Genomic DNA, 16,729 nt, shown 5'->3' with positions numbered 1-16,729 from the left:
AAGGTGAGATTTATCTCTTAAGGTAAAGTAGGCAGGTATCTAATCTAGATAGTAACCTAGACCAGAAGCTAGTGGCTAGCAATGTCAGGGCTAAGCAAATGCACCCAGCACAATTGAAAATTCCTTGAGTTCATGTGGTAAATCCTACAGGAAGAGCAGCTGCAGTTTAATCATAACTGATTAAAGCTCCAGCAGTGCTGATATCCCCCAGTCACCCAAGTATTGTGTTGGTATTGGTGGTTTAAAACCTTTAAATTTAGTCACCCAGAACCTTATCTATGATGTTACATATCTCTAATGGGGTTCTGGATAGTGAATAGTAACTTGTAAGTATTTCAAGTACTTAAGACTTTTTTTAAAGCCCAGCAAACTCTATGAGAATAAGAAATTGCAATGTGCAGCATCAAGACATCATGTTTTAACAATGTCAGCCATGACAAATGAGCAGTAATCTACCTCTGAAGGATACTGATGAGCTGGTGAAATACTTTGTCGTGCCATTTCTAAATATTTAGCAGCTGCCCTGGTTAATTGCAAAGATCCCAGTTGGCTGGAGGGTAGCAAATGTGATGTCCACCTACAAAAAGGGCTACAAGGAGGATCTGGCAGCCTGCCTTGTTGGAAGGGAAAGTCTTGGGTTGTATGATACTGAGCACTGTCGCACAGCACACACAGGACAATCAGGCCCAGCAGCATCTGTTTGTGAAAGACAGGTCTTGTCTTGTGGTTGGCCAACGTTCTCCATCGATGGCAAGCTGACCCACTCAGTGGATGAGGGAAAGGTGGATTGTGTCCATCTGGACTTCAGTAAATCCTCAGATGCTGTGTCACAACATGCAGGAGAAACTGGATGCACAAGCAGGCTGGGTCATCAGGCCCAGAGAAGGGGGTGAGTGTGCCACATCCACTGGTCACCAGTGGTGATCACAGGGGCTCAGGGTTGTGGTTGCAAAGCTGGTGGTGTCTCATCCAGTGGCAGGGGGGATCTCTAAGGTTCGTTCCAAGCTAAACCATTCAATGATTCTATATTAGACTGTGTGGGGATGGAGGGGATTGGCAGACTGAAGGTAGCATGATTGGGGCAGGAAAGAGGATAAGGCAGTTCTGTGCCTGAGCACTCTCATATCCTGTCAACATGGGGCAGAAAGGGAGATGCTGACAGCAGTGCTGTTACCAGGCCACTTGAATAGGCACTAAAAACCAGTGATTTTCAATCCTACACCTTTACTGTGGTGTAATGCCAAAGAGATGACACTGCTCTGGTACCTGTATCTGAGTGGGATGACTCTAAAACTCTACTGCCTGTCAGTCTGGCTGCTGCCTTGGTGGTGCAGGATAATGTGTGGGCAGAAATGTTGAAGCTTGCCAACTGGGGTGATATAAACTCAGGTTCCCTGGTGATAATCACAAAAGCAATGACACCAATATATAAATGGATAAGGCTTGAAAGTAATGCTGACAATATGCTCCCAAGGTGTGGAGTTCTCCCAAGCTATTTCAAGTTAACTGTTCCATTTTTTTCTATTGCTTGTTATACACTGTTACATTTTAAAAAAATAAGAGCTGCTGTTATATTTTTTAAAAAATTAAGCAGGCCCTAGAGAGTTGTTTCTGCAGCTGCTTGAAAGCCATATCTTTATATAAATTTAACATTCTCTATAACATGCTTAGTTCTGCCTTTGGCAACTGCTATTAATTTTAAATATATGTGTACAAGTGAAATATGTACAGTCACTTTTAGGAGTAAGACCAGACACATGAATACCATAAGCTCAGCATTTTTCATTCCTGGATTAGCCAGAACGTGAACACACATTTTTGTATTGTGTAATTCCTAATGCAGACACTTTAGCTGATCCCTAACTCTAAATTATGTTGTTTATAGCCTTCCTGTTATTTTCCCCACATCTTTTTCTAGATTATATTTATCCTCTTTGTCCATCACTCTAAATTTTTCTTACATAGTATTTTGAAATTTTAGTATTTAAGACTAATGGGCAAATTGGCTAAATGGGCAGATGCCCATTCGAAAACACAGTCACAGAATTGTTTGGGTTGGAAGGGACCTTAAAGAACATCTGATTCCAACCCCCCTGCCATGGGTAGGGACACCTTCCACTGGACTGACTCGCTCAAAGTTCCTTCCAGCCTGGCCTTGAACACTACTAGGGATGGGGCATCCTCAGCATCTCTGGGCAACCTGTCCCAGTGTCTCACCACCCTCACAGGAAAGAATTTCTTCCTAATACCTAATCTGCACCTTTGCTCATTCTGTTTAAAGCAATTCCCCTTGTCCTATCACTACATGATCTTGTAAATAGTCTCTCCCCATCTTTCTGATGGGCTCCTTTCAGGTACTGGAAGGCTGCAATTCGGTCACTCAAAGCCTTCTCTTTTCCATGCAGTAAATCCAAATTTTCTCAGCCTTGCCTCATAGGAGAGATGGCACATCACTAATTAACTTGGTGTTCCTCCTCTGGACTTGCTCCAACAGCTCCATGTCCTTCCTGTGCTGGGACCCCAGAGCTGATGCAGCCCTGCAGGTGGGGTCTCACCAGGGCAGAGGGGCAGAATCCCCTCCCTCACCCTGCTGCCCCCACTGCTTTGGATGCAGCCCAGGGCACGTTTGGCTTTCTGGGCTGTGAGTGCACGTTGCCAGCTCATGTCCAGCCCCTCATCCAGCAGCAGCCCAGGGGCCTTTTGGGACTCTCCATGTCCCAGCCTGGCTTGATATGACACAGATCCAGCACCTCATTGTGTTAAACCTCATGAGATTCCCACAGACCCATTTCTCAGGCCTGTCCAGGTCCCTCTGGATGGCATCCCATCCTTCAGGTGTGTCAACTGCACCACTCAGGTTTGTGTCACTTGCAGTTTTGCAGAGGGTGCACTCAATCCCTTCATCCGTGTCATTAAAGAAGATACTAAATAACACTGGTCCCAATATGGACATCCAGTATTGCCCTCTGCATTAGAAAGGTGTGAAGTTCTGGCTTGAGTTTGCAAGGTAGCCAGAGAAATAGAACTTTTAACTCTTATTTCTCTAGAAATGGACTTCTGGCTCCACAGTCTAATTTCCTTCTTCAATTTCATTGCCTTACTTCATGGGCAAAAGTAAGTATTTGGTACTTGTTTTACACTATTAAAACTGCTGTACCAACAAAGCCTTAGAGAGACAAGATAAAACCAGCCTAGCATTGAACAGAGTTGAAAGTTCCAGTTACAGGACTAAGTTGCAGCTTCCTCTCTGTGTGGACAAGAGTAACACAGATGTAACAGAACAAGACAAAACGTTCCAAATCCGTTGTTCTTGTTTAGAACTTGGAGCAATTTGATGCCTCTTCATTATCTGCTTCTTCCAGAAGAGGCACTGGCCTCTGTGCCTGCCAGAGATTATTTATTGAAACAAACCATATGCCAGCTCCATCAACACACCAGCCACTGTAGCTTTACAGCCATCTCCAGTCCCTAAATTTGGACTTGGTTCTTTCAAAGAGGAACTTTCTAAGTACCTGCCAGCTTCACTGGATTCATTTTTAACTGCACTGACCTTAAAAGTTAGGAAATATTCAGCCAAATACAAGGTCAGATTTCAAATACAAGGTTAGAATCCAAGCTATAAAAAGGTAGATTAAACTAAAGGATTATTTCTTAGCTGCTGTGGTATTTTGCAGCCAGAACCCCTAACAGCCCAGGCAGCAATAACACATGTATTCCATTCTATTTCAGGATGAAACTTAAATCTAACCAGAGGGCCTAAGCCCTTGAGGGCTGTTGTCTAATGGTAACTCTATCCAAACTCTCTTTGTTTTTGTTTGAAATGCTTCTCTCCTGTTTTTATTTCATGATGCTGTTCTAAAGCTGAGATTGTGCTGTTGCATTATCTTAGAGGAGAGGGAAGAATATGTATTTATTCAATTATTGAAATATCCTCAATACAATATCCTGCAAGACATGTCATCAAGTCTACGTATTGTATGTTCACTTGATTAGGCTTGGAGTCTTGGGCTCCTTTTAGGCTGCATTTTTCCTAAAGCCACATTATCAGCTGCATTATGGGTAGGATGCTCTATCCAAACATCTCTCTCACAGCCCAAAATTTGCCAATTCTAAGGGTTCTTGCAGACATGTATTTTTCAGATAGTGCAGAAGTTATTTTTTCATCTTATTTGATTCTCTGAAATTTAATTGTTTCTAATTCTCAAATCTTAAAATCTTATTAAGACTGAAAATCTGACATAAAACCAAAAGTGATGATGAAATTGCTGATTTAAATAAGGGCCTGATTTATTTATTCCCCTAAACTGTTGTGAAATAAGAGGGGGCTTAGAGGAAGAGGACAGAAAAATAAGAAAATTACTCATTCCCCTCACAGAAGGTCTACTTTCCCTAGTGTGCTGTAGTGAAAGCTGGCATATATAACAAGAAGGTAAAGCTGCAAAGGCTTCAGGGTGTAATTGCTGAGGGTTCAGTGCCTACAACTGAAGGATACTGAGCAGGAAGCTGATGGGGCTAGTAAAAGCAGTAAAGCAAACAGACAAACAGCCAGTGTTGTAATTGTCTGTGCTCTTGATTAATATTGGTTTTAATGTTAGTATTTCATTGGTTCAGCTGTGCTTGCACTGGTTTTAGGTGGATAATCAACTGTAAATACATAGATTTTAATGTTCTAGTTTTAAGTATGGTAAAAAGTTTACTTGTAGTCATACTCTGTTGTTAAGTGCCATGACATGAAAAAGCTGAACAGTTTATATTTGTGCCTTTCAGTTCTTCCATTTAGTGTGCTGCTACATAACAGAAAGATATATTTTCTGATTACCTGCTCTCTTAGCATTGTAATCTCTTGAGTACTTCATTCCTGAAATATTTAAACTATGCAGACCACCCAGAAGGGCTCAGCAGAGAAGTTTCAAACCAATAAATTTCTCTTCAACTGCTCATGTTACTATGTCAAGCAGTTGGTAAGAAATGAATCAACTACTCGAAAAAGCTATCCAGTTTGATTTGTCACAAAGAGAATAGTCCAGAGACACACAGAAATCATATTTAAACCAGCTTTAATAAAACTCTCTTAACTCATTTTTAAAGAATCATAATTCTAGCTGTTCTTACTGAATTTGGGTGACTGCCATCTCATTGAGCCGCTGCTCAAGTTCTTGCAATAGTCAAGGTGAATTAATAGACAAAAAAATAGATGGTTACAGAAACAGATGTTCAGTCCATACTGAATATCTCAAAATATTCAGTGTTTTTCAGTTTCTGATGGCAACTCAAGAAATTTTTACAATCTCTGTATTCCATGTGTAATACACATTTTAGATACAAAGTAAATACACACTGGTATATCTTTATATATATAATTATGGAAAACTATAAATCACACCTAAAAACCAAGCAATTCTAGACTACCATTTTTGTAGCAGTAACTCAAGTTTTATTGTTTTGGAACCCTTTATTTTCAAGATTGTTTTAAGCTCCATAGGCTCTTTGAATTTTTTGATCGCTCTACCTGCAAATCTAACCAAATTGTACTCTAGCAGTGGAGCACGAGCTCTGAGACAGTGTGCTGGGAAATTCCTGTTGTTCCAGGAGCCATACATCCCATACAATTTCTTCATGGACCTCTAGCCATCCGCAGAAAGATACATTTTAATGCATTCTGGGGTGAAATGGGAAGATTTTAAGTCAGGCCTTTTTGTAGATGCTGGATTATTCCTTCTGCTGCCTCAGTGACCTTATTGGAATCAGTGGAATAGTTATGTTTGTATTGTATGCTGAGGAGAATAGAAATGTCACATGCATCTCCCCCTTAAAACAATGTTCTGTTCCATAAAAAAAAAAAATCCATGCAGGATTTTACTGTAGTGATAAGCAGCCTGATTCAAATTACATTGGATTCAATACACTTAAGTCTAATGTGATCTGAAACCACACAGGAAGACAGACAGCTGCCTCTTTAAATGCTTCAAGGACCAAGTTGGGAAGGAGACATGACCTATGGGTCTTCTTGAGACCTGGGCTGCCAGTGAGTTATGAGACCGGCATGCAGGAATGGAAGTGTTTACTCTTTTCACAATCCTGTAAACCAGTTATACAGTGTGGAAATTATGGTATTTACTTCATTTCACAGAGGCACCAGTGGTACCTTGAATGTTAGAAAAGGTGGTAACACGGAGAGGCTGAGTGCAATGATCCTTCAATGGTAGTTGCCCTAAATCCACAGTATTATGATTATGAGGATTCTTTTCATGAGACAATTTTAAGGTTACATAAAAATATATATTTATATTCTAAATCAGGTTGAGAGATTTGAACTACTCACTCTCTTCTGAGTGAAAAAAATTAAAAAAAGAGAAAAAAATGATGCACTTTGGGAATTCCAGAGAAGCAGCAAAGCCAAGTAAATGAATCATTTACTGCTGGTCACTTTGTGTATCTGTTAATATGAGGGAAAGAGCTGATTGCAATAGCGTAGAAGAAGGAAAGAGAGAAAATGATTTTTTGCTTCTAATCACAAATTCAGGGCTGTTGCCTGTTAATTCTGAGCTGATTAGAGAAACTGAAGGAGAAGGGAGATGTTGGCAGTGACCACTGCTCCTGTCAGCAATGCCAGATCTGGCCATTCTGTAGCTCTTGCCAAGCACACAATCCCTTGCCCAGACCGGTCTAAAGCTGGTCTTTCCAGCAGTATCTTTCCATCTGGATTGCTCCCAAAATGAAGATGACAGAAGGGTATTTGTAATGCTTTGCCTTGCCTTTTCTGGTTTCCAGAGTGCTACTGGCTGGATAAACCTAAAGGAACTGAAATGGTGCCAGTTACACATCGTTATGTGCTTTAACACCCTGAGTACAAGGGAGAGCAAGTCTAAAGTGTTACTCTAGCTTCTGCAAGGGGAAAAAACTCTCCTGCTTCCAAGGCACTAGGCATGATTTCATGCACAGTGGAAGTGTACAATATTATATAACTATGACTTACAGACAGAAGGTTTTGGGGTTTACCATAATACCTTCTAAAAATTAGCCTCTTCAAAAATAAATTATTTTTGTATTTTAAAATTGGTACCTGGTGTTTTTTCATAAGTGCATAGGTATCTAAATGGCAGCATAAACTTCTATTTGTCTTCTTTGCAGGGGAATTCTGAGCCAATGATACATATTTATGATTGACCTTATGGCTAAGATGTTCAAGTCTGCCATTCAGAGGTCACGTTCAATCCTTTAAGGAGGATAAAGCAAAAATATTGGATTAAAATACAGATATGACAGTACAAACTTAGGGGCATCTTCTCTCATCTCCTATAATTTTGATGCTCAGTTACAGGATGAGGACCCTGGCAGATTAAGCAGTACTTAACAGCAATCTTCTAAAAAATGGTCATGTAGCACATGTTCAGATGAATGTACTTTAGCATCAGTCACCATTCAATCAATAACCTTTTATTCAGTATAAGCTACTCAGAATGCAAAAACTGCTAAAAAATTAAGAAATTAGTTACAAAAGAAGGTGTTATAAGGTGTTGCACTGGGGACCTAGTACAAATACAACACATGCTTGTAAGAGCACAAGTGGGAACAGAAAGTCCTGAATTAATTATGTGTAGAGAGTATTTATGTGTTGCTACTGACTGTAAAAGATGATCCTTAGTGTAAACAACTTGCCTTCAGAATCTCCAGGAGAGCAAATAAAGAGAGCTAAAAAAGTCAATGCATCAGAATTCAATAATTTCCATTTTCATTGCAGCCTGGTATAAAGTGCCTCAAGTCTATCTACCATTTGGAAATACCTATGAGAAAATATAAATTATTCTCCTGTAAGAGCAGATCTCTACGGAAAAAAAATAAAGATCACTTCAGCAGTAAGTGCTGCTGAGGCATTTTCAGACAGCTAATAACTCCCTCCAGAGCTGCCTAGGTCCAATTTGGAGTTTGAGCTGACAATTGTCATCTCCCTCTTGATTGGTTGCTGGGAAGAAAACATCTATGCTTCACTGCAAATGTAAGTAATAAAGGATAGCAAGGTCTTCAAGCCTTAAAGGTAATAGATCTTTGTTTTTTTATAAAAATGCCTGCCTGCTTTTCTAGGGGAAAAAAAATCCCCAACAAATTAAATTTTTTTTTTTTTTAATACTCTGTCCTGATAAATGTTAGAAGTCAAAAGTATACATTCATACATACTGAAAATATCATGAGCTTACTGCAAGCTAGATGAGACGATTGTCAGCAATGAGTTTATTTTCTTACATAAAAGTGAAAATTCTATTCACAGCAGCTATAACAGTATAGATAAACTCTTTCACACTTCATCTCCTGACCTGCATTTCTGATTAGCTTACAGAGACTGCCATTTCTTTGCTCTGCTCACGCTTTGAGCCAGCTGGACATAAGTAAGACCAGCTTCTTTCCAGAAATCATGTGGCCACATTAGCACAGTCCTGAGCCCAAGCTAATGTATTCTGTTTCACAGCCAACCTTATTAACTCAGGTTCAGCAACACACAAATCAGAGCTACACAGCTGCTCAGGGCACAGGCACAGTGAACCTGCCACTGTCTGCACCCATCCATGTGGATGTACCCTCAGATGACCCCAGGCACTGTGTGCTGTAACAAAAGCTAGTTTTGGGAATTGGTTCTCCAATTAATTGCATTTTAGTTGCATAACTGGAAATGGAGTAATGAAATCTTACAGGATATGGTAATGGAAGTTTTTGTAAACATCACCACAACAGTGTGGTGCCTAAGCAAGTCTGTGAACTAGCTTAAAAAACCAAACAAACAGATTCATGCAAATATAAAACATTTTAAGAAATCCAACTGTTGTGGGAAAGATTATCATGTTGCATTTCTGTCCTTGTTTTCCAAACACATTATATATAAAACAGTAAAGTGAGTCAGGAAGGAAGGACTACTGAAAAAATCTGGTGGCTGTGGCAGTGTCCTTCTTTCCACTTTTTGCTTGGTGTTTCTGAATGGTATTCTTTAGTCAGTGTAAATGGTAAGTGTGCTTTGGTATAGATTCAGGTCCTCCTTCACCACTCATTACTCTTCCTTCCTCTTGAAAATAGAGGCAAGACATACGGTCAGTGGGTCAGTGCATCAGCTTTGCACACAACTCCTCAAAATTACTTTTCCAGTAGCTTTAAAGTCTTAAAAGTCACTCACAATATTTTTCAGTCTTCCTACAGAGAATTCCTAAAGAGCCCAATAACAGTCTTTTCCAAGTTCTGATCCCTTTGTGAGTAAAAGTAGTAATTGTAGGCATACCAAATATCATGATATGTTAAGTAACAATGGGGGCTTCACAGGGGTTTCCTCCTCTTGGGTTTTTATCTGCTGTCCTTTATCTACTCTGTTATATTCCTGTGCTTCTCTGTACAAGAGACAGTGGAGTTAAATATCTGGAATTAGAAATAAAGCTGCTAAACACAATTTATTGCTCATAAAAGGTTTCACCTTTTGGGTCCAGCTCACTCACTACACTGTGTGCAGCAGTGGCCACCAAGTGAAGAGCCCAAGTACATGTGTGCTCCCAGCTGTCAGCTTGGTTATGTCCTTGGCCTGATAGGACTTGCCCATGTTATTATTCCCAGTGGACCCCTCCTTCAAGTACTTGTCTAATCTCTCATTGAGCTCATATAAATGTCTGCCTTTATAAATTTTGGAAATGAACGTAACAAGTTTGCTAGCTTTTTGGTTTGTTGTTCTGAACCAAATCTGAAAGCCTAGAACAGCCATACAGTGAGACAGATCAAAGATCCACCTAGCCAGTGCCCTTGTCACCTAAATCAGCCCATAGTGAATACCTGGAAAAAGCAGCAGAACAGGCAGGACTAGTATGCAAAGCTATTTCCTCATTCCCCAGCAATCTTTATCTCAGGAGTTCCTGAGACAGAAAATGGTTACATTTCACCTGCCCTTTCACTATCCAGTCATGAGTTACATCTCACAGTACGCTTTCATTTTTAGAACCCAAAAAGAGTGAGACATGGATGTTAGATGATGGTACTGTTACCATCATCTAACTTCCACGCCTCATTTTCCATCTTTGATTCTAAAGGGGCTTTTCTCAACAAATAATTTAGAAATATATTTCATATTTCAAATTTACATGAAAATACACTAATAGTCACCCTTCATTTTGGAAACAGACCATTTTCTCCTAACTTGTATCAGCAACTTATTCCTTGGCAGTTTAGTTTCTTTTAAGAGCCACAGCCCATTGTAATCTGTTATGCAAACAGATATTTTTTCATGCAAATGCATCAACTGCAAGTACAACAAGATCACTATTTCAGAATGGCTCTTCTATTAAAACAGTTTGAAACAGACCATGCACAATGGTGAAAAAAAATCAAGTCCAGGCCAAGAAGCCGAAAATTTATGGCACCAAAGATTTTAGTCTTATGACTCTGATCAATATGACATTCACCTACAGCCCTCAAGAGTACACAGACAATCTTCTCTCCTTTGTTTTCTTTTACAGTGCCTGATTTTCCATATCAGGAAATGTTTGCCACCATCTAGATAGTACAGTCCTAGCAAGACATATTTCTTATTTAGAATTCATTTTAACTCTGATTTGTCTCAACATTCTTCGGTAGTGCAAAGGGCTATTTTCACTTTCTCTACATAATTTATACTTTATGTTTATTCTCCTTCCCTCCAGAGTCTCATATGCACAGTATCACACTATCCCCATTTAAACTAGATTTTCTTAGTCTCCTTCTCTGGATTTGGGGGTTTTGATGTTTATGGAGCAATACATTTTTAGTAATAAAGGAGATACCCACAGACAAATAACTGAGTCAATGCATCCTTCTGTTGGTTGTACAATTAGACTTATTTATGATACCAAGCTACTCCTCTCTATCCTGCCTCACTTTTGGCACTTCTGCCCTTCTTTTTTAGTGACCCAGAATGCATTTAAGATTTCACCCACACAATAGGAACTAACACTGAAAAAGCAACATTCTTACACCTTTTAGTAATATCGCAGTAATAAAAAGCAATACATATAGTATTGACCCTCAGGCTTCAGCAATATGATTCTTACTTTTCATACTGTGTCAGAAGCATTTTCTGCAGGTCAGTGGGCATAACTACACAAGCACTAAACTAACAGGAATTCCAAATTGCTGCCAAGTTACACTTCAATAAAAGCCTACTGAATCAGGACTCTGATGCTTCTGATGCAGATTGATTAATAACTGATTTTTATTTCCTGCACTGCAAATCAATCTGGCAGTTCTTGAAGTGTGTAATAATTGCTTTTAACAGCACTTCACTAACAAGCAAAAGGTGTTCATGTAGATGAAAACCAAAACAAAATTCAATAAAAATATTTCAATTCAATAAAAAGTAAGCCATGGGAACATTGATCAAAATCAGTGAATAAATATGAAATAGAAATAACTTTATGGTTTTACATAATTATACACCAAAAAAATCCAAAGGTCATTTATATCAGTTTGTTAAAAATACATTTTAAACAAATATTCTCCTATGAGGAAAAGCTGAGAGATTTGGCGCTGTTCAGCCTGGAAAAGAGAAAGTTCCAGAGGTACCTTTGAGCAGTACATAAAGGGGGCTGCAAGAGATCTGAAGAGAGACTTTTTGCAAGAGCATGAAGGGATAAGACCAGGGGGGATGGCTTTAAACTGAGAGAGGGCAAGTTTAGATTAGATATTCGGAAGAAATTCTTTATTGTGAGGGTGGTTAGGCACAGGAACAGGTTGTCCAGAGAAGTTGTGGATACACAGTCCCTGGGAGTGTTCAAGGCCAGGCCAGAAGGGGCTCTGAGCAAGTCAGTCCAGTGCAAGGTGTCCCTGCCCATGGCAGGGGGATAGAACCAGGTAATCTTTAAGGTCCCTTCCAACCCAAGCCATTCTCTGATTCTATGAAATATGGACAGGACAGCTGGGATTATATATGAGCTCAGCCCTGAATAATAATTATTCCTGGTGAATTTTGAAGTCAAGGGCTGTCAGCTGCTTTCAACCCAACAGGAGTAAAAATTTCTATCCTGGTATCTCAAATAACTGATGCCAGATTATCTGAGATCCTGTAAAAGATCCCAAACTTTGACATTTCGTAAATTAGCAAGTCAGGTCTATAGATAGACATCCCCTTCTGATCCAGCTGGATAACAAGTAATTTAATTTACTCCCTATCTGTTACCACCTGCTTCAGAAGATTGTCACCTGCCAGGTTTACTGAGAGGGATCCCTGTTTCAGAACTCCATGAAGGACACCACAAAGCAGTTCTCAGCTTTGCCACACCACTCTCCTCCTGACCTGTCACTCACAGACATGAAGATGCATCCCTTCCACATGTGGATACAGCACCAAGTATCTTCAGGGTACTCCCTAGGAAGGAGCATTTGAAGCTCTGAGCTGGCTGTGTGCAGGAGGCAGCATTGACCACTTTTAACAGCCAAGCTCTTTTTCCCTAATAAACAAAACAAAATGTATCTCTTCAAGGACTTTTGCCAGTGCCCTATAGAATAAGGCCCTGGAGGGAAGAGGGAGCCCAGGAAACATGTGTGGGAAGTCAGGCAAAAATGCCAGGAGACCTCTGTGGGTGAACGTGGAGCACCTCCAAACTCAAACACAAAAAGGAAGCATAGAGAAGGTGGCACCAAGGACAGTTAACCTGTGAGGAATACAGACACACAGTTCAGGTACGCCAGGATGAGGTCCCGAAAGTTAAAGCCTGGCTGGATGTTAAAGAAAACAAGAAGTGCTTCTGTAGGGGATAAACAAAAGACTGGGGAAAATGTGAACCTACTGCTTCCCCTCCTCTTGCTACTATAAAATCTCACTCCATTATTTTAGACTAGACACAGTAAATAGAAACAGCTCTGTACCCCTTACTGTACCTACCCTTCTTTTCTTTGTCTAATATCATTCCTATGATGTCCTTACAGAATATTTAAGGAGTTCTGGAAAAGACAAAGGCAAATGTGCAAAGGAAACAAACAGGTGGGAGTGGGGTTTTTTTGTTTGGTTGGTTGGGGTTTTTTTTGTCAAAACCTGTGAGCTGGTTTGGCTTGCAAATTCCTAACTGAAGAGGCTCAGCAATGTAGCTGCAGAGAAATGGAAATCATCTTCTGTAATACTATCAGCAAATTGTCCTGGGGATGATTTACCTTGTGCAATTCCAGCTACAGCCAGAAACACACACTAGTCTCTTACAAGCTTTCTCCTGCATCTCTCTGCACCTCACAATGCTGTATTGTGGCATTTCGATGTTTCACATGGTAGCATTTTACTGAGAGTCTCTTCAGACATCCACAGGCAATCACCTTTTGTCACATCATTGCTTTTAGCTACATTTCCAACTGAAAATAAGCCTAGGAACTACAATGCCCTTCTCCCAAGGCTGTCAATTCAGCAAATAGCTCAGATACAAAGATTAAATATAAGTTGTGTGTGTATATTTGCACACATACGATCTATTATAATTTTTTGAATGCTAAATCCTATGTTTTTTCACCACATAATACAAAAGGCTTTCAAGCAGAGACACAATCTAAACAGACAGAAAAGAACACAAGAGCTTAAACAAAGACTCTTATCTTACTCTGTGCTTTTATAAAACATTTAACCTTTTACTTAGATAGACTAGTGCCAGGGCCTCACAAAGAAAGTAATGTGCTCAGGAGGGAATGGAGAAAGTGCACCTCCCTTCTGCAAAAGGATTGAGAAGGAATTTCAAACATGAAAATAAAATCAAAATAAAATGGAAAAATGAGAAAAGTAGGAAGCCAGAATTTCTTTATTATGTGTTTCAGTGAACTTTCTGTGATTTCCTGTAATGTACCTTAACTGCAACAATGTTTATTTGCCAAATAGATAGTCCAAGCCTCTAATCTATGAACTCCCACAAGTAAATTTTGCAAACTACATAAGATACATATTAATGTGCTTAAATTGGAGATGACCCACAAAAACCAGTGTGTCCATATTACCTACATAGATCTCAAACACGAGCATTTATTTTAAATTGCCCATTTAGTTCTCCCTGACTCAGAATTACGTAAGAAGAGCCACCAAGGAACTGTCCTCTGGCAGCATGCACACATAAATCTGTTCAAGCACTGACAGGACTGCTAGCTGAGGCCTCAGAAACCCAAAATCTGGGTCCTCAAGGCCTGTATTTCCATATTTATCTCATCAAGCAGTGCAATCTCACTGCAGATTCTGAGGACAGTCTCTTTTAAGAGACAAGTTGTCAAAGTACTCCTGCCAGGATAGGAAAGACCAAGGTAAAGTACTAATGCCCACGGCAAATTTAGCCTGACAAGGCAGTAATCTCTTCTAAAATACCTTTGGCACTAATGCACCAAAAATTTCCCATCATCCAACTGCATGCCCTGAATCCCCATAACTGGGAGACTGAGATGAACCCGGATTCTGCACGACACTTAGGCTGATTTAAAAGCAAATAAATGTTCTTGTTCCTTCACAGCAGTTCATGCCAGTCTGTGATTTACACAGGCTGATCTGGCACACATTTACATTCCTGTGAGGGCTTTCTGTAGTTTTTAACCGTATCACTTCACCTCCCTCCAGCTATAAAAAGAGAATGATGGTATTAATGTAACATTACAGAGGCACTGTCAGTTATGACAATTAATTAAAAAAAATATTCAGAATAGAGAGTTGATTCTGCTTTATTGAGGTAGAGCTTTTTTGTAAAAACAACAAAAAATTTATTTGAAGTGAGGAAGACCTGCTGCAAAAACTGAAGCTAAATACAGACAATGATACAAAATGTTATTTTAAAATATCTGATAATTAACACTTGTAGAAAACCAAACATTTGTTCCACAGCTTTTATTCTTTGCAGTCGAAATTCAAGCCTTTGCAATTTGCCTGCTGAAAATGTAACATGACACAGCATCTTTTTCTGTATTTAGAACAAATCCAGATTTATGGGCTGTTTTTGCCACAGCAGTATGCAATATTCCAAAACAAGATCTAAAAAAAAGTAATTAAAAATGTGAAGCTTAACAGAAAATGAGACAAAGCCTAAAGCCAAAGAAAACCACTGCTAAATTTATTTGACATTATTAAGATCAGTAATTTTTCTAGGAAAAGGAGAAATGCATTAGATCACACCTATATGGACATAGGTAAATACTTGATATGGTGCAATGCTGACATTTATGTCTATCTTATGGAAGTTAAGGAGATACTGGAAGAAAATGTCAGCAATTTCCCTTGCAAACAATTTTAAAATAACATCTTAATTAATGGCTTCAACATAATGAGTAGAAAGACACTTTTGAGACAAAATAAGAAATATAGAATATGGAAAGAAAATGGGGAAATTAAAAAAAAAAACAGTGTAAAAGTTATAATTATGGAGTGCAACATTGTAGGAAAATGTGGAATATGACATTTTCTCAAAGAAGGGTGTTCTTTAATGTTTGATTTTTGTATACTTTCAAGCCTAATCAGCAAGATGGGAGATTTAGTCTGTGAAACAGACAGCAGCCCATGGGCTCTAAGTGATGTGCAGGTGTTAGAAAGACAAATTCCTGGCTGGTAGAATTGTCTTGCTAAGCTTTAGGGCCTGGCAGGTTTCAGTGATCTCACACCCAGAGGGAGGTTAAAGCTGGGGAGAAGGATGTACCATTCACAGCAGACACAAAGAATGCAGAATTTATGGGCCACAAGGACATTGGGCACAACTTCTTCCCAAGATAAGGAAGAAACAAATAAACCTTACCCAGCAACTGTGCTGAGCCAGCTGTGACTGGGTAAAAGGGAATTCTGCAGGGGGAGATCCCAACCATCACTCACAGATCCCTGACCCAAAAACCCTTCAGCCCAAGAGAAGAGAAACACCGTGGGACTGATTAGCATGAGAAGAGAGAGAATCATTAACCAATAGAAGATAGAACACTAATTAATATATGAGAACTATGAAACTTGTAGCCAGTGAACACTAATTATTGTTTGCTGAAATGTATAAACAATAAAAAACTGTGATAGTTGTTGGGCTTGATTTGTGGAATTCCACTGGGCACCCAGGCTTGCAGAACTCTGAAATAAAAGAATCAATGTCTCTGTCACGTGTGTAATTATTGGCTTATATTGTAATTATTGTTACACACTGGGAAACAAATCCAATTTTTGTGGACAACAACATCCTGCCCTTATGAATTAAGATGTTATCTCAGAAACCCTGGTCAGAAGGATGTATTTGATGGGGAGTATTTGAATCTGCCAGAATAACTAGAAAGCATCATGCAAAGGACACGAGTGGCAAAAACTAACTGCATATTTTATTATTTAATAAAAGCTTTCTAAACTAAAAGTCTGTATCAGAAGCAGGACATTGTTTGTGTTAATAAGATGTGTCTGTTACCCGTTTGTTTTTTTTTTTTTAAATAAAAGCGTGAGGGAAGGATGCCACTTTAGGGACTCCCATCTTCCAGTACCACATCTGCGATTCAAGAAAAACTCGCAGAGCGTTTGGTAGCGCCATAAAGCAGTTCGTGTTCTGGCTTTTCAGCGCTGAGGCGAGGCCAGGTTCGCTCGGTGCGCGGCGCGGCCCTGAGGGAGGGGCGGACCCACGGGCGGAGCGGCTCTGAGGGCGGAGCGGCGCTGAGGGCCGTGCGGTGCTGGAGGCGGAGCGGCCCCGAGGGCGGAGCGGCGCTGAGGGAGGCGTGGTGCTGAGGGAGGTGCGGTGCTGAGGGCGGAGCGGTGCTGAGGGAGGTG

Source organism: Zonotrichia albicollis, chromosome 3 (genome assembly GCF_047830755.1).
Source record: "Zonotrichia albicollis isolate bZonAlb1 chromosome 3, bZonAlb1.hap1, whole genome shotgun sequence".
NCBI lineage: Eukaryota > Metazoa > Chordata > Aves > Passeriformes > Passerellidae > Zonotrichia > Zonotrichia albicollis.
This window is presented reverse-complemented; position numbering follows the sequence as displayed.